The 10,300-nt window shown below is 36.4% G+C and overlaps 1 pseudogene; it reads left to right on the plus strand.

Moving 5' to 3' along the window:
• Window positions 1-7,663: 7,663 nt before the first annotated feature.
• LOC114082786 (serine/arginine-rich splicing factor 2-like) lies at window positions 7,664-8,343 on the plus strand (annotated as a pseudogene).
• Window positions 8,344-10,300: the final 1,957 nt, after the last annotated feature.

Raw genomic sequence — 10,300 nt, forward strand, 5'->3', positions numbered from 1 at the left:
CAATGGCTCAGGAGGCTGAGACAGGAGGAACTTGAGTTCAAAGACAGCTTCACTTAGCAAAGTGCTAAGCAACTCAGTGAGACCCTGTCTCTAATAAAATACAAAACAGGGCTGGGGATGTGGCTCAGTGGTCAAGTGCCCCTGAGTTCAATCCCCAGTATGGAAAAAAAAACACATTAACTAGAGTCTGGAAAACAAGAATCCAATTGCTTTCTTTAGAGTCTCTCAATCACTCATTTGTCTCCATTGTCTTCTTTCTTATTGTCCATTTTTTTTTTCTGGCAATGCCACTTTCTCTCTTTTGAAGATCTTGTGATATCAAGTAGCACAAATTTTTTACTGGTTATACCTTCAAATTCATTATTTTTGAACTGTCAGTGAATATTTATTTATATTTATTATATATATTTATTTATTATATTGTATTATGACAATGTTATTCATCAGGTTTGATCTAACTTTTTCCTCACTCAATAATTCTTTAAAATATAAATAACTACAAATTCAGCTGAGTTAAAGGGTAGGAAGTTCATTTCAATAAGAACAAGGACTTCAGGGGCAACACAAACAAAACAGTCAAACAACAAGAATAAAACGTCCTAAAAGATCTCTCTTTCAATATGAAGCACTTGTTTTAAATTATCAAGCAGGAAACATAGGGGCTTAGAGTTACCTTCTTATTGTGAATATGTTAGTATAAGATAGTGTGGACTCATAATCTATGTTAGGGAGGCAGGAATAACATAAAAGATGTGTTAGTAATTCTGTTTGCTGACACCTTCTGCTTCATTTTATGCTCATCTCTATACTGTTGCCTTAGAAGATTGCCCTATTCAAACTGCATATCTCACATTCCCTTGTTAGCTTGTATTTGAGCTAAGCCAAAGAGGAACATTAACTAGAATATAAATGAGGAAAAGAAAAGTTGGGGGATAACACCACCACTCCTTCCACATTATGACATCTTGAGCAACTGCTGAATCCCTATGTGATTAGTTCTCCCAATGGGCATGCCCATTTCCAAGACACTTGCCCTTCTGCTTTAGAGGTGGTAAAAGTTTCATGCTGTTTCTCCTCTCTGAATACCAACCATTCCTTGTTCTTTTTCTTAACTGGCATGCATCTCTTTAGTAGCCCATTCATTAAAGTTTGCTCAATTGAAATATATGGGGTAAATTCCATTTTCTGTCACTATGTGACATATAAGCAAGGAGCAGGCACAGAGAAACAACAACATTATTATGTGATTTAAAAAAGTAATGAATTTGGACTTTTCAATATATTGGAATATGTAGTTTGTATAACTATGCATGGATGTTGTTGAAGAAGGGGAAATGTTTTCTTTGGTGAAATGCTCTTATGAAATGCTGATGCCATAAATGTTAGGCAAATATTTTTGTTTTCTATCATTCAGTTTTTAATATGTTAACATTCTCTGTCAGTTGCTAAGAAAGATTAGTATATTTAGCACTTTCCAAATATATTTCAACACAAACATGATTATTCCCAAAGCATTTCCTAAGACTACTAATCCTCTAACTATATTAAGAAAAACACTGGGTGAGTCTGCTGAGGGTTCACAGAATGATAGGTTTTGTGACTTGAATATTTCCCAAGAGGACTCTCTTAGATATTTTCCTCCAAGAATTCACTAGGAAACAATTCTGTGACATATATGCAGGTCCCCCCCACACCAGGACTAAAGAGTCTTGATGCAAACAAATCATAGACCTGCCCCAAGGTAATTAATGTACTGCTGAGCATTGCAGTTGACTATGGCAACAAGGCAATAAGAAAGCTATGACTAAGGAAGGATAGTCCCACCTAGAACTAAGAATTGAAAAGACCTGGAGGGGATCACCACACTCCAGGATTATGTTTGGGGTTTTTACTAGTTCTGGTTCAAAAGTCTGAAGTCATAAAAAAATTGGAAATGTAACTAATTAAAATGTAACTAAAATAAAATTTTTGAATCATATTTGTAAATATTACTTTTAAATGGACTTCAAATACTTGTATATATTGATCAACATATTTTCTCTCAGGAGAAATATTTTCTTGGGAAGCCAAAGCACAATTTTAAGGTTATTTTGTGACATGGAATTGGAAAAAGGGGAATACTTGAAACATCTTAATGACTAGTATATAACCATCTCCAAGGCAGAGATATATGTACCTCTAGAGTAACACTCCTTGCTCACAGAATGGAGATGAAAACATTATCCAATATTTATCTCTTATTTTCTGTTTTCATATAAATAATTGTTTTATATTGAAATACCGTTTGGTGAATAGTCTTTCTTTAGTTTATTCTGTCAAGTACTGACTGTACTTGCTTGTCAAGGAAGAAAAAAATCACAATGTCTGTTTTATTTATAATCATATTCATTTGCTTGACAGTGTGGCTCATAGTAGATTTTCAATGATTGATTGATAAATTGGTTTGTTCACATACCAGTTCGTGTAATCAACTGCTGAACGAGATTTTGTATCTATATCCTAAATGTAAAAATTCATATTTCTTCTCAGACCAATATGTTAACTTGATAATTTAAATCTTATAAAATTGTTTTAGTTCTGTATCTTTACATTATTGATCTCTACTTTCCCTAACAACAATATGCAGTACAGTACTTTTTCCAATTTTTAAAAATTTTTTTAATTTTTTTTTTATTTTTTATTGTTGGTTGTTCAAAACATTACATAGTTCTTGATATATCATCTTTCACACTTTGCTTCAAGTGGGTTATGAACTCCCATTTTTAGCCCATATACAGATTGCAGAATCACATCAATTACACATCCATTGATTTACATATTGCCATACTAGTGACTGTCCTGTTCTGCTACCTTTCCTATCCTCTACTATCCCCCCTCCCCTCCCCTCCCCTCCCCTCTTCTCTCTCTACCCCCTCTACTGTCCTTAATTTCTCCCCCTTGTATTATTTTTCCCTTTCCCCTCATTTCCTCTTGTATGTTCTTTTGTATAACCCTGAGGGTCTCCTTCCATTTCCATGCAATTTCCCTTTTCTCTCCCTTTCCCTCCCACCTCTCATCTCTGTTTAATGTTAATCTTCTTCTCATGCTCTTCGTCCCTACTCTGTTCTTAGTTACTCTCCTTATGTCAAAGAAGACATTTGGCATTTGTTTTTTAGGGATTGGCTAGCTTCACTTAGCATAATCTGCTCTAGTACCATCCATTTCCCTGCAAATTCTATGATTTTGTCATTTTTTAATGCAGAGTAATACTCCATTGTGTATAAATGCCACATTTTTTTAATCCATTCATCTATTGAAGGGCATCTGGGTTGGTTCCACAGTCTTGCTATTGTGAATTGAGCTGCTATGAACATCGATGTAGCAGTGTCCCTGTAGCATGCTCTTTTTAGGTCTTTAGGGAATAGACCAAGAAGTGGAATAGCTGGGTCAAATGGTGGCTCCATTCCCAGCTTTCCAAGAAATCTCCATACTGCTTTCCAAATTGGCTGCACCAATTTGCAGTCCCACCAGCAATGTACAAGTGTACGCTTTTCCCCACATCCTCGCCAGCACTTGTTGTTGTTTGACTTCATAATGGCTGCCAATCTTACTGGAGTGAGATGGTATCTTAGGGTGGTTTTGATTTGCATTTCTCTGACAGCTAGAGATGGTGAGCATTTTTTCATGTACTTGTTGATTGATTGTATGTCCTCCTCTGAGAAGTGTCTGTTCAGGTCCTTGGCCCATTTGTTGATTGGGTTGTTTGTTATCTTATTATCTAATTTTTGGAGTTCTTTGTATACTCTGGATATTAGGGATCTATCTGAAGTGTGAGGAGTAAATATTTGTTCCCAGGATGTAGGCTCTCTATTTACCTCTCTTATTGTTTCTTTAGCTGAGAAAAAACGTTTTAGTTTGAGAAAGTCCCATTTGTTGATTCTAGTTATTAATTATTTTTTAATTATTTATTAATTATTTTTGTGCTATGGGTGTCCTATTGAGGAATTTGGAGCCCGACCCCACAGTATATAGATCGTAGCCAACTTTTTCTTCTATCAGACGGTGTGTCTCTGATTTGATATCAAGCTCCTTGATCCATTTTGAATTAACTTTTGTGCATGGCGAGAGAAAGGGGTTCAGTTTTATTTTGTTGCATATGGATTTCCAGTTTTCCCAGCACCATTTGTTGAAGATGCTATCCTTCCTCCATTGCATGCTTTTAGCCCCTTTATCAAATATAAGATAGTTGTAGTTTTGTGGATTGGTTTCTGTGTCCTCTATTCTATACCATTGGTCCACCCGCCTGTTTTGGTACCAGTACCATGCTGTTTTTGTTACTATTGCTCTGTAGTATAGTTTGAAGTCTGGTATCGCTATACCACCTGATTCACACTTCCTGCTTAGCATTGTTTTTGCTATTCTGGGTCTTTTATTTTTCCATATGAATTTCATGATTGCTTTCTCTATTTCTACAAGAAATGCCGTTGGGATTTCGATTGGCATTGCATTAAACCTATAGAGAACTTTTAGTAATATCGCCATTTTGATGATGTTAGTTCTGCCTATCCATGAACAGGGTATATTTTTCCATCTTCTAAGATCTTCTTCTATTTCTCTCTTTAGGGTTCTGTAGTTTTCATTGTATAAGTCTTTCACCTCTTTAAAAGAGGGAGAACTTCCAAATTCATTCTACGAGGCCAACATCACCCTGATACCTAAACCAGACAAAGACACTTCAAAGAAAGAAAACTTCAGACCAATATCTCTAATGAACCTAGATGCAAAAATCCTCAATAAAATTCTGGCGAATCGGATACAAAAACATATCAAAAAAATTGTGCACCATGATCAAGTAGGATTCATCCCTGGGATGCAAGGCTGGTTCAATATACGGAAATCAATAAATGTTATTCACCACATCAATAGACTTAAAAATAAGAACCATATGATCATCTCGATAGATGCGGAAAAAGCATTCGACAAAGTACAGCATCCCTTTATGTTCAAAACTCTAGAAAAACTAGGGATAACAGGAACATACCTCAATACTGTAAAAGCAATCTATGCTAAGCCTCAGGCTAGCATCATTCTGAATGGAGAAAAATTGAAGGCATTCCCTCTAAAATCTGGAACAAGACAGGGATGCCCTCTTTCACCACTTCTGTTCAACATAGTTCTTGAAACGCTGGCCAGAGCAATGAGACAGACTAAAAAAATTAAAGGCATAAAAATAAGAAAAGAAGAACTTAAATTATCACCATTTGCAGAATACATGATTCAATACCTAGCAGACCCAAAAGGCTCTACAAAGAAACTATTAGAGCTAATAAATGAATTCAGCAAAGTGTCAGGATATAAAATCAACACGTATAAATCAAAGGCATTCCTGTATATCAGCGACAAATCCTCTGAAATGGAAATGAAGACAACCACTCCATTCACAATATCTTCAATTTTTAAAAATTTTTAAAAAATTTTTAGTTGTAGTTGGACACAATATCTTTATGTATTTATTTACTTAATGTGGTGCAGAGAATCTAACCCAGTGCCTCACACATGCTAGGCAAGCACACTAGCACTGAGCCACAACCCCAGCCCTCCAATGCCTTTTGATATAAAGGTTTCTAATGCTTTACATCAAGTAAAGTTTCTATAGCAATCACATAATACATTTAACCAATCATTTTAATTCTTTCATGTACTAGGTAAGCAGAATATATGGTATCTAAAACAGTCCTGTACACATCATGTACAACCACAAGAATGGAATCTTAAACAATAGAATAAGTTGTTATACTCTGAGTGTATAATATATCAAAATACACTCTACTGTCACGTATATCTAAAAAGAAAGAATGGCTAAAAATATATAACAGTCCTATACACATAGTTCTAAGCCTACAAATATGTCAAAGAAGCAGGAATATTGTACTAGGAGTCCTTAGGGAAAACTTCATAAAGTATAGAACGTTCTATGACTTGCAAATACACAATATTCATTGAGAGTGACCCATAGTTAATAACATATTTTGTACTTTTCCCAATCACTATCAAACCCATACTGGTGTGAAATGAACATAATTCATGATAAAAGATGCAACTATTTGATCAAATGTAACTCTAAAATTATCTTCCAGTTTTAAGATGTGCAACTTGATGTTTTGATACACAGATACACATATATTACGAAATAATCACAATAATAAAGCAAATTAACATATGCATCACCTTCATATAGTTATCATTTTCGTTTTTGTTGTTATTATAGCCAATTTTTAAAATGGAAATTACATTAAGTAGACTTCCAGTCATCAGAAAGTATATTGGGTAAACTAATGAGGAAGCAATAATGTCTACGAAACGGTATAATATTCAATTATATAATTTGGAATCACAAATCATGACACCTTTAACTCATATTTTCAAGCAGCCTATAGCAGAGTAGGGGACCTATACAAGTTTGTGATTACAGTTCATACACTATAGATGACTCTCAATCTCTCTTTTCCTGTTAGTGATATAGAATAGAGAGATATGTGGTGGGAACATGAAGTTAAGGAAATAATTCTATAAACTGGGCCCACTGTGCTGACCCCACATGCTGTCATTAAAAAACAAAAAGCAATTTACCTATTGCCCTGCCTGGTCAACAGGATATGTTACATTCCACATTAAACTACCTGTTATCTGCAGGAGAGATACAGGCCCAAAACACCAATAAGAAGAGTACAAGTCATCCTGAAGGGAGGTGAGGGGGACTTTTGTGATGCTTATACAGACCAGATCCCAGAATTTAGGGAGGTGAGAATAAATCCCCCTAACCATAGAATCTGTAAGAACAGATTTCAGGAAATGACCTAGAGTTGTCATGCAAAGTGTAGATTTGGAAGTCCGATATCATCCTGTTTTCAGTCAAAAGTCTGAAGTGGGCCTGGGTGGGACTCTCTGGAAATGGCCCTGGGACCCTAATAAAAATGCAGGGCAGGAGGCACAGCATACTTCTCCTCTTTTAGAGGACACCCCAGGCCCCCCACACCCCCAACCCCCACTCTCAAGAGTGTCCCCTTTTCCCTTTTCCTATCCCTTCTAATAAATTCACGCCTGTTACTCTAAGTGACATGTCTGAAATCTTTTGGGCATGATTGTAAGAATCATGATTTGAAAAGGGAGGGGGAGGGTCTCTGCTCTGCCTCCATTTCAGGAAAGTGTTCTACCCTGTAACAGTAGTATTATCACCGTTACCAGATTAAACTTTGTTTGACTTTTGATTGTCTTTTAAAATATGAATAAAATATGAAAATATTCATATATCTAGCATATATGAATCAGTGCGAAAGTACTTCAGGTCAGAGAGTTATATCTATACGTATATAAAACTGGATGCTTAGATTTATATGGGTAAAGTCACAAAATGATCATGTCATGATTAAGATCACATTTTTAAACATTGGTATGTAGTCATTCCTCTCTCAGGTGGTCTGAGCTCTAGTGATGGGCGGGGTTCTGTGTAACATTCTAAAATCTCTAAGCACCACAGGCATAAGCCAACTGACAAAGAGGCGGAGCCAAAGGAACCCAAGGCAACCAGAGCAGCCCTCTGGGCAAAGCTCAGTCTCCCAGTTGGTTACTCTCTCCTAATGACCCCTCTAAATTGAAAGGTCCCCAGACAAACCTCTTAGGGACAATGAGTTACAGTCGTCCTCCTCCCAATGTGGAGGGCATGACCTCCCTTAAGGTGGACAACCTCACCTACCGCACATCACCCAACACCCTGCGTCGTGTCTTCCAGAAGTATGGGCCTGTCGGGGATGTGTACATCCCACGGGATCACTTCACTAAAAAGTCCCACGGTTTCGCTTTTGTCCGTTTCCACCACAAGCACCACGCTAAGGACGCCATGGATGCCCTAGATGGGATCGTACTGGATGGCAGGGAGCTACGGGTGCAGATGGTCCGCTATGGTCGTCCCCTAGATGCCCACCAAGGCTGCCACTGGGGAACATCGCCCCACAGATAGGTGGCCCTATGATAGTGACAACTACAATGGCCAGAGCTGTAGCCCAGGGCATAGTCGTCAGAGCCATTCCAACACCAGAAGCCAATCCTGGTCCCCAAGATCCGGATCCGATTGATCACTCTCGTTCTTGCTTTCATTTCCACAGGAGCTCTTCATCAACCTCTAAATCCAGATCTACCCAAAGATCCAACTCCAAGTCCTCCTCAGTGTCAAGATCTCCATCACTGACCGGGTCCCGCTCTAGGTCCAGAAGCCTTCCACCAGGACATGAGAAGAAATTGAAGTCCAAATCACCATCCAAGAGTGTCTCCGATTGTCCCAAAGCAGGAGGTGCTCATCTAAGTTAATGAACTACAAACAAGCCATCTGAGGACTCGGGACTAGGGTGGAGGGGAGAAGGGTTATACTCAGTTGGTGAGTCCTTGGGAAAAGCCACTAGCAATTGAAAACAAAATTTATGACATTGTGTAACATTTTACTTGTTTTAAGCCTTGGCCTAAGGTGGTAAATTTTATTTTATATTGCATTTTGTTTCTGTTATTTGAAAAACAATATTAGAATATCTTCTAAGTGAAGCGAAAGACTTCAGTTTTCATTACTAGTTTATACATTTGAAGTAAAATTTCATCTTCTTTTGAATGCTCACTTGTTTGGTTTGAAAGTAAACAGATTAACATAATTTGTGGCCTCACAATTTAATATATGCAGCCACTTCTTGTTAGTAGTCCAAAACTGTGTAGTGATTCAATCTTTATTGCCTTCACTCTTTAAACTAAAAACCTATAAAAGTTACTGTAGATATATTTACAAGTGCTGTTTATTTTCTGATCTTAATTGTAATCTAAAGATGCATTTGTATGAAGACATTTCATGTGAAAAGAATTGATTATTAAAAGGATAATTTACCAAACAATTCTAATAGCACGCATTTTTGTGACTGAGCCACAGGTGTATAGCAATTGAGTAATATCAGTTGTTAAAATGGTAGTTTTCAGTATGCAATGCTCAGCCATTTCATTTTTTCTCCTAGTGAAAAGCTCTTACATTAGGATGATGTGTTGTGGAGAAACAAATGATTGCCTGATTTATTTTAAAGTTTGACAACTACACTTTCATTTACCTAGGTCTTGCATATATCTAAGAGTGCATAATACCATGAGTGCATGTAGCAGATGATAAATAGACCTTTAGGTTTTCCTCTCACCTCCAAAATAGTAAATCCATTCATCTTCATTTATGAACTTAAGTATGAAAAATCTTAAGAAATCAAATGATTTATAACTTTGCAATGACTGCTAACATGCTATGTTTGGGGCTTATGCATATTCTGTGACAACTTTCTGAAGTTTAAGATTTTTCTTAGTGTTTAAAAAATAAAAATAGAAAGCTCACTGTCATATTCTTATTCATTAAGTTGTGAAACAATATTCATAAAATTGTGAAACAAAAATACTTTGAGGTCATCCATTTCAAATGTCGCCTTATAAGCAATAAATTATCAAGACAGCAGAGTACCAATCTTCAGAGATCCAAGATATAAATATTTTAACTTAGCAAAGTCTCATATCTGCTATAGCTTCATAGCATTCTTCTCCAAGGTCATCATGACCTTCCTCTGGATCAACCCTGAATCTTCTTAAATTGTCTTCTATGATTCAGCTCAAACCTCCACTTTAACTGACTCACTTTGAATAAATCTGGGAGAGAGTTGTTCCTAGCTTGACTTTGGAGTTTGGAAGTGCATTCTGATCCCTTGGCTTCTCTTTTAACTCAGCATTTGCTGGCACTAACTCTAGCCCCATTCAACTTTTCCTCTTAACTTCACATTGCCAATTCAGCTTCCTGTTTCATGCACTAGTTTTAATTGTTCCTGAGTAGTTTTCTTTGTCTAACCAACTGACTATATCAAACTTTCACAGATATATTCAAGTCTTTCATATTACAGTTTATGAAACTGAAGTCTACAGAGATTAAATGATTGGAAAATTGTTCATAGATTTCATCTGGAATCTCTCAAATTCTCAACTCAAACCTCTTTCCTACATATTGAATTACATTAGTTATAACCTTTCCATAAATCAAAATGTAATGTTTGGGAATAGATATTACAAGCAAGACTTTTAAATAGACAATAAATGTAATGTAGGGCCTCAAGATTTGAAACTTCAAAACTTTAGGGAAATAAATCTGTTACTAGTAGCCAGAAATGACATAAAAATTAATGATTATTAGCCTAATGAAACATCTGTTTAAATCTTTTAAACACAAACACATCATATATGTGTGTACACACACACACACACA

Source organism: Marmota flaviventris, chromosome X, assembly GCF_047511675.1.
Source record: "Marmota flaviventris isolate mMarFla1 chromosome X, mMarFla1.hap1, whole genome shotgun sequence".
Classification (NCBI taxonomy): Eukaryota; Metazoa; Chordata; class Mammalia; order Rodentia; family Sciuridae; genus Marmota; species Marmota flaviventris.